Source organism: Ambystoma mexicanum, chromosome 5q, assembly GCF_040938575.1.
Source record: "Ambystoma mexicanum isolate Mex_15411 chromosome 5q, UKY_AmexF1_1, whole genome shotgun sequence".
NCBI lineage: Eukaryota > Metazoa > Chordata > Amphibia > Caudata > Ambystomatidae > Ambystoma > Ambystoma mexicanum.
The window spans coordinates 782114237-782123956 of record NC_090933.1 but is presented as its reverse complement, the minus strand read 5'-3'; positions in this window follow the sequence as shown (position 1 = coordinate 782123956).

Below are 9720 nucleotides of genomic sequence, written 5' to 3'. Positions count from 1 at the left end.
CGTCACAATGCACCAGAAGTGACCTGCTGGTCCCAGCCAAGACACACTGCGCCAGCAGCAGCGAACTGCTATTCCCAGCCAAGACACACTGCACCAGAAATGACCTGCTGTTCGCTTCTGGTGAAGAAGCGACCTGCTGTTCCCAGCCATGACACACTGCACCAGCAGTGACCTGCTGGTCCCGCCTACAACGCAGTGCACCAAAAATGACCTGCTGTTCCCATTCACGACACACTGCACCAGAGTAACCTATTGTTCCCAGTCACAACACACTGCACCACAAGTAATCTGTTCCCAGTCCCGACACACTGCACTAGAAGTGCCCTGCTGTAACCAGTCACGACAAACTGTACCATCAGCAACCTGCTGGTCCCTTTCATGACACACTGCACCAGCAGCGAATTGCTATTCCCAGACACAACACACTGCACCAGTAGCGACCTGCTGTTCCCAGTCCCAACAAACTGCACCAGAAGTGATCTGCTGTTCCCATTCACAACACACTGCACCACAAGTAACCCGCTGTTTCCAGTCCTGCCAAACTGCACCAGAAGTTACCTGCTGTTCCCAGCCATAATGTTCCCATTCACAACACACTGCACCACAAGTAACCCGTTGTTTCCAGTCCTGCCAAACTGCACCAGCAGCAACCTGCTGTTCCCAGTCACGTCACAATGCACCAGAAGTGACCTGCTGTTCCCAGCCAAGACACATTGCACCAGCAGCAGCGAACTGCTGTCCCCAGCCAAGACACACTGCACCACCACCAGTGACTGGCTGTTCCCAGCCAAGACACACTGCACCACCACCAGTGACTGGCTGTTCCCAGCCAAGACACACTGCACCACCACCAGTGACTGGCTGTTCCCAGCCAAGACACACTGCACCAACAGCAACCTGCTGTTCCCAGCCAACACACACTGCACCAGCAGCGAACTGCTTTTCCTAGCCAAGACACACTGCTCCAGAAGTGACCAGCTGTTCCTGGTCACGACACAATGCACCAGAAGTGACCTGCTGTTCCCAGGCAAGACACACTGCACCAGCAGCAGCGAACTGCTGTTCCCAGCCAAGACACACTGCACCAGAAGTCACCTGCTGTTCCCAGCCAAGACACACTGCACCAACAGCAACCTGCTGTTCCCAGCCAACACACACTGCAACAGCAGTGAACTGCTGTTCCCAGCCAAGACACACTGCACCAGAAGTGGCCTGCTGTTCCCAGACAAGACGCACTGCACCAGCAGCGAACTGCTTTTCCTAGCCAAGACATACTGCACCAGAAGTGACCAGCTGTTCCTGGTCACGACACACTGCACCAGAAGTGACTTGCTGTTCCTGGTCACGACACACTGCACCAGAAGAGACCTGCTGTTCCCAGCCAAGACACACTGCACCAGAATTGTTCTGCTGTTCCCAGCCACGACACACTGCACCAGCAACGAACTGATGTTCACAGCCAAGACACACTGCACCAGAAGTGACCTGCTTTTCCCAGCCAAGACAAACTGCACCAACAGCAACCTGCTGTTCCTGGTCACGATACACTGCACCAGAAGCAACCTGATGTTCCCAGCCAAGACACACTGCACCAGAATCAACCTGTTGTTCCCAGTCACGACACACTGCACCAGAAGTGACTTGCTGTTCCCACTGCAGACACACTGCCCCAGAAGTGACCTGCTGTTCCCAGCCATGACACACTGCACCAGCAGCGACCTGCTGGTCCCAGCTACAACACAGTGCACCAAAAGTGACCTGCTGTTCCCATTCACGACACACTGCACCAGAGTAACCTATTGTTCCCAGTTACAACACACTGCACCACAAGTGATCTGTTCCCAGTCCCGACACACTGCACTAGAAGTGCCCTGCTGTAACCAGTCACAACAAACTGTACCAGCAGCAAGCTGCTGTTCCCAGCCACGACACACTGCACCAGAAGTGACCTGCTGTTCCAAGCCATGACACACTGCACCAGAAGTGGCATGCTGTTCCCAGTCCTGACATGCTGCACCATAAGTGACCTGTTGTTCCCAGCCACGACACACTGCACCAGCAGCAACCTGCTGGTCCCTTTCATGACACACTGCTCCAGCAGCAACTTGCTATTCCCAGACACAACACACTGCACCAGTAGCGACCTGCTGTTCCCAGTCGCAACAAACTGCACCAGAAGTGACCTGCTGTTCCCATTCACAACACACTGCACCACAAGTAACCTGTTGTTCCCAGTCCCGACATACTGCACCAGATGTGACCTGCTGTTCCCAGTCATGACATACTGCACCAGCAGCGACCTGCTGTTTCCAGACACTACACACTGCACCAGTAGCGATCTGCTGTTTCCACCCATGGCACACTGCACCAGAAGTGACCTGCTGTTCCCAGCCATGACACACTGCAGAAGCAGTGGCCTGCTTTTCCCAGCCACAACACATTGCACCAGCAGTGACCTGCTGTTTCCAGCCATGACACACTGCACCAGAAGTGACCTGCTGTTCCCAGCCATGACACACTGCAGAAGCAGTGACCTGCTGTTCCCAGCCACAACACACTGCACCAACAGCAACCTGCTGTTTCCAGCCATGGCACACTGCACCAGAAGTGACCTGCTGTTCCCAGCCATGACACACTGCAGAAGCAGTGGCCTGCTGTTCCCAGCCACAACACATTGCACCAGCAGCGACCTGCTGTTTCCAGCCATGACACACTGCACCAGAAGTGACCTGCTGTTCCCAGCCATGACACACTGCAGAAGCAGTGACGTGCTTTTCCCAGCCACAACACACTGCACCAGCATTGACCTGCTGTTTCCAGCCATGACACACTGCACCAGAAGTGACCTGCTGTTCCCAACCATGACACACTGCAGAAGCAGTGACCTGCTGTTCCCAGCCACGAAAAACTGCACCAGCAGTGACCTGCTGTTTCCAGCCATGACACACTGCATCACAAGTGATCTGCTGTTCCCAGTCACGACACACTGCACCAGCAGTGTCTTTGTGTTCCCAGACACGACACACTGCACCAGCAGCAAACTGCTGTTCACAGCCACAACAAACGCTCCAGCAGTGACCTGCTGTTCCCAGCCACGACACATTGCACCAGAAGTGACCTGTGTTTCCCAGTCCCAACACAATGCACCAGAAGTGACCTGCTGTTCCCATTCACAACACACTGCACCAGAAGTGACCTGCTGTTCCCAGTCCTCACACATTGCACCAGAAGTGACCTGCTGTCCCCAGCGACAACACACTGCACTAGAAGTGATATGCTGTTTATAGTCATGGCACACTGCACCAAAAGTGACCTGCTTTTCCCAGTCCTGACAGACTGCACCAGAAGTGACCTGCTGTTCCCAGCCACAACACACTGCACCAGAAGTGACCTATTGTTCCCAGTCCCAACACACTGCACCAGAAGTGACCTGCTGTTCCCATTCATGACACACTGCACCAGAAGTGACCTGCTGTTCCCAGCCACAACACACTGCACCAGAAGTGATCTGTTGTTTGCAGTCATGACACACTGAACCTGCAGCGACTTGCTGTTCCCAGCCACGACACACTGCACCAGTAGTGACCTGCTGTACCCGTTCATGACACACTCTACCAGAAGTGACCTGCTGTTCCCATTCATGACACACTGCGCCAGCAGCAACCTGCTGTTCCCAGTCACGACACACTGCACCAGAAGTGACCTGCTGTTTCCAGTCCTGCCAAACTGCAACAGAAGTTACCTGCTGTTCCCAGCCATAATGTTCCCATTCACGACACACAGCACCAGCAGCAACCTGCTGTTCCCAGTCATGTCACAATGCACCAGAAGTGACCTGCTGTTCCCAGCTACAATACACTGCCCCATCAGCGACCTGCTGTTCCCACCCCCACGACACACTGCACCAGAAATTACCTGCTGTTCCCAGTCACGACACACTGCACCAGAAGTGACCTGCTTTCCCATTTACAACACACTGCACCAGAAGTGACCTGCTATGCCCAGTTATTCCCAAAAGACAGACAGATAGAAGGGATAGATGACAAGGATGGAGTGGATGGGTGCATGTAGGGCAAGTGGATGGAACGGATGGCGTGGATGCATGAACTAGAGAGAATAGACGAAATCAACAGAACTGATGGATTGAGTTGATGGGTGGATGGAGTGGATCGATGGAATGGATGCTGGATGGAATGGATGGACACAATAGATAAAAAGACGGATGGATAGAAGGATAGATGACATGCATGGAGTGGATGGATGCATATGGGGCAAGTGGATGGAATGGTTGGCGTGAGTGCATGCGGAATGCTTGGAAGATATGTACAGAGAATTGACAATGGATGGAGTGGGCGGAGCGGATGGAATGGGTGGAGTGGATAGAATGGATGGGGTGGGTGAAATGGATGGAATGGATGGAATAATCGAAGTGGATAGAGTAAAGGGAATGGACGGAGTGGATGAAATGGATGAAGTGGATGGAATGGATGAGATGGATAGAGTAGATGGAACGGATGGAGTGGATGGGGTGCATAGAACGGTTGGAATAGTTGAAAGAGATAAAATAAATGGATGGCGTGGATGGAGCGGATAGAACGGATGGAACGGACGGAGTGGAGGAAATGGATAGAGTGGATGCAATGGCCAGCGTGGATGAAATGGGCAGAGTGGATGGAATGGATAGAGTGGATGCAATGGGTAGATTGGATGCAATGGGTAGAGTGGATGCAATGGGTAGAGTGGACGGAATGGGTAGAGGAATGGAGGGGTAGAGCGGATGGAATGGATAGAGTGAACGAAATGGAATGAAATGGATAGAGTGGATCGAATGGATAGAGTAGATGGAATGGATGAAAGGGAGAGTGGATGGAATTGATGAAATGGATAGAGTGGATGGAATGGATGAAATGGATAGAGTAGATGAATGGATGGAATGGATGGAATTGATGGAATGGATGGAATGGATGACATGGATAGAGTGGATGGAATTGATGAAACAGATGAAATGGATAGAGTGATGGAATGGATGGAATGGATAGAGTAGATGTAATGGATTTAATGGATGTAACAGATAGAGTGGATGGAATAGATGAAATGGAAAGAGTGGATAGAAAGGATAGAGTGGATGGAAAGGATCGGGTGGATGAAATGGATAGAGTGGATGGAATGGATAGAATGGATGTAATGATATGATGTGATATGGCATTTGTAACGCTCCTATACACAAGTGTTTCAAGGCGCAACGAGGCAGGGAGGGGGGACAAAGGGAAGACAGACAACGATCTTACTAGGCTAGGTGTCATTCAGATCGCGCAAGCGCATGGGCAGAGGGGAAGGGAAAGTGCAACGGGAAAGGGAGAGGGGAAAGTGCAGTAGAGGGGTGGTAGAATAATAAGATAAATAATAAGGGCCAGCTGGTGGCAAGTGCAAGGTAAGTGCAGACAAGTGCTGGGAAGGGGGGCTGTAGGGATACAGAGACATTCCCGCAGTGCAGGGGTTGACAAGGAGGCAGTTCAAGGGGGAGAGTGGCTGGGCCAAGGACCGAGATCGGTGAGAGTGGCCCAGTTGCAGATTCAGTGCAGTTTCAGTCAGGAATTTAGCAGGGGAGAGGGGGAGAGAAAGCCAAAGCAAAGAGCAAGGTTTTGAGGTGCTTCCGGAACCAGAGATGGTTCTCCTCAAGTTTCAGGGAGGCAGGAAGGCTGTTCCAGAGGGAGGCCCCTGCCGCGGAGAGAGATCTACCCCCAACTCGTTGCTTGGAGAAGCGGCTGACCCCGAGGGAGTTGGAGGCGGATGAGCGAAGAGCTCGAGAAGGAAGTTATTTAGGAAGAGAGAGTTGAAGGTATTTTGGCCCCAGAAGGCCTTGCGGACAATGCAGAGGGTTTTGAACTTAATCCTCGCAGCTACTGGGAGCCAGTGCAGAGATTTCAGTCCTGGAGAGATACGATACATGGGCTTGAGGCCAAGGACAAGTCTTGCAGTCCTGTTCTAGATGAGTTGCAGAGGGCAGAGAGTAGAAGCAGGCAGATTTAGAAAGAGGCTGTTGCAGTAGTCCAGCCTAGAGAGAAGCAGAGCTCTGGAGACAGTGAGCTTCTGGGGGAAGGAGAGGAAAGGAAGAATACCTCTGAGGAGGTGCAGCTGGTAGTGTGACTTCTTAGAGACGTCAGATATGTGAGGAGAGAAGGAGAGTGTGGAGTCGAAGATGACCCCCAGGTTTTTTGCCTTGCAGGTAGGAGCAGGAAGAGGGCCAGGAGAGGCCAGCCAGAGAGCTGCAGGGAAGGAGGGAGTGGGTGTGCCCATGAGTCAAATCTCAGTCTTACTGGCATTAAGGCAGAGGTAATTGGCGGCACACCATTCCTGGATAGCAGACAGACAGTCAGAGATGAGGGAAGGAGAGGAGGAGGCTGAGGATAGCCTGAAAATGAGCTGGGTATCATCCGCATAGCACTGAAAGTTGGGGCAGAGAGCGGCGATGCAGTGGGAAAGAAGTGCCAAGTACTGGTTGAAAAGCCAGGGAGAGAGGTTAGATCCCTGGGGGACACCACAGGTAGAGAAAAAGATGTCAGAGAGAAAGGACCCCAGTTGGACAGTATCAAAGGCAGAAGAGAGATCGAGCAAGATGAGAACATACAGAGTGTTAAAGTCAAGGTTAGAGTGGAGGTCTTCACGGATGTTCAGGAGAGCAGTTTCCATGCTTCTGGCAGCTCTGAAGCCAGACTGATGGTCATGAAGACAACCAACAGATTAAGCATGGAGATTAAGCTGGGAGATGGCCAGTTTCTTCAGGAGCTTGCCCAGGAAGGGAGTGATGGAGATTGGGCGATAGTTAGCCGGGCAGGAGGGGTCGGAAGAGGGTTTCTTAAGAAGAGGGTGCACAAGGGAGTGCTTAAGGGGGGGTGGGAAGACTCCAGAGGCGAAGGAGTGATTGCAGAAGTCAGCCAGGGCAGGAGCCAGGGAGTCGATGTGGTCCTTGATAGTTTTGGAGGAACAGGGGTGAACCTGTTTTGACGAGACTTTCATAGATCAGACTTGTCTGGAAACCTTGTCAGCGGAGAAAAGGGGAAAGGCAGAGAAGGAGGGAGGAGGGTGGCTGCAGAAGGGCCAGAGGAAGAGCAGGGAATAGAGGGAGGGAGGTGATAGGAGGAGAGTGAGGACAGATGTCTTGAGGTTTTGAAATTAAGTGAGAGGCCAGTGCCGTGCAGAGGGCCTGGGAGGGGACAGGAGTGGTAGAGACTGGAGCAGGGCTGGCCAGTTCCTTTCAGATTTTAAAGAGTTCAGCCGAATTGTTAGATGCCGCAGAGATGTGGGCTTGGATAAGGGCTCTCTTCTTGGTGAGAACGGAGAGCCGGTATTGCCTTTGGAGCAGGCGGCAGGCCAGTTTGTCAGAGGATGAACATGAAGCACGCCATTTCCCCTCTGCCACCCTGCACTTGTGTTTTAAGGTGACGAGATCCGAGTCATACCAGGAGTTACATTTGGCTTTGGGCTTCAGGTGGATTCTCATGACAGGGGCAAGGATATCAAGAGTATCAGATATAGCAGAGTGGATAGGGGGAGGGCTGTATAAGGGTGGGAGTCAGCCAAAGGGGGAGAGGGGATGAGAAGGTGGCGGCAAAATGGATCTAATGGATAGAGTGGATTGAATGGATGAAACGGATAGAGTGGATGAATGGATGACATGGATAGAGTGGATGGAATGGATGAAATGGATAGAGTGGATGGTATGGATGCAATGAATGGAATGGAATGAATGGAAAGGATGGAATGGATGAAATCGATAGTCGATAGAATGAATGGAATGGAGGGAACAGATGACATGGATAGAGTGGATGTAATGGATGAAATTGATAGAGTGGATGCAATGGATGTAATGGAATGAATGGAATGGATAGAGTGGATGAAATGGATAGAGTGGATGGAATGGTCAGAGTGGATGAAATGGATAGAGTGGATGTTATGTATAGAGTGGATGAAATGAACAGAGTGGATTAAATGGTCAGAGTGGATGAAATGGGTAGAGCGGATGAAATAGGTAGAGTGGATGGAATGGGTAGAGTGGACGAAATGGATAGAGAGGACAAATGGATAGAGTGGATGAAATGGATAGAGTGGATCGAATGGATAGAGTAGATGGAATGGCTGAAATGGATAGAGTGGATGGAATTGATGAAACGGATGAAATGGAAGAGTAGATGAAATGGATAGAGTGGATGGAATGGATAGAGTGAATGGAATGGACGAAATGGATAGAGTGGATGGAATGGACAGAGTGGATGAAGTAGATGGATGGAATGGGTGAGACGGATGGAATGGATGGAACTGGTGTAATGGATAAAATGGATGGAACAGATACAATGGATAGAGTGGATAGAATAGAGAGAGTGGATGAAATGGATTGAATGGACCGAGTGGACGGAATGAATGGGGCAGATGGGATGGATGGAATCAATGAAATGGAGGGAGTGGATGGAGTGGACCGAGTGTACGGAGCATACAGAGTGGACGGGGTGGACGGAGCGGATGGGGTGGATGGAGTGGATGAACTGTGAACAATGGCCCGCACCAGATCCTGTCAGGATTGTGAACGTTGGCCTGAGTCGCCTCCGGATGGAAGTGCAAATGTTGGCATGTCCCACACTTGGAGCTGTGAACATTAGCGTGAATCACATCAGATAGAAATACAAATGTAAATATTAACATGCCCCACACGTGTATCACCGTGTACCCTGCCCTCCGGTTCCCCATGTTGTTGCTACATATGCCCCCCCCCTGTCACGGTAATCCCAGCACCTGTCTGTATACGTCCGTGTGTTGCTCTGTTCCCTTCCACCCTGTTCACGTGCCTGGTCTCGGGCGCTTTAAAGACAACCATCATATCACATCACTATACTTACTCTCTGCTTCACACCATCATTCAACTAGAACACAGCTATACCCCTGATTAATTCGGCCTAGCTGTTCACATAAGAATATGACCCCATGAACACCTCATTACCCTAATAAAACACAGCTAGCCGAGCACATTCCGGCCTAGTTGCTTACATATGCGTTTTTCAGGCTTAACGTAGCCAGAGCCCAGTCTAGGTGTCCACCCACCAGACTGCACACATACAACTGACATCTCCAGCACCACACCTAAAGCTAGGATGCAGCTACCACCCGAAAATTGCATCAGCTGCACATATATCCGGTGCACCCACGCACCCACGCACCCTACAACTCTATCTCTCCCTATTGACCAGCACTATATACTTGCCAAGTAACATAACATAACATAACATGACATGACACACTGCACCAGAAGTGACCAGCTGTTCCCAGTCCTGACACACTGCATCAGCAGCGACCTGCTGTTCCCATCCATGACACACTGCACTGGCAGCGACCTGCTGTTCCCAGCCCTGGCACACTGCACCAGAAATGACCTGCTTTACCCACTCCCAACACACTGCACCAGAAGTGACCTACTGTTCCCAGCCACCACAGATTGCACCAGAGGTGACCTGCTGTTCCCACTCCCGACACACTGCCAAGCAGCAACCTGCTGTTCCCAGCCAAGACGCACTGCACCAGAAGTGACCTGTTGTTCCCAGTCACGAAACACTGCAGCAGAAGCAGCCTGTTGCACACTGCACCAAAAGTGACCTGCTGTTCCCAATTGTGACACACGGCACCTGAAGTGACCTGCTGTTACCAGCCACGACAGACTGCACTAGAACTGAG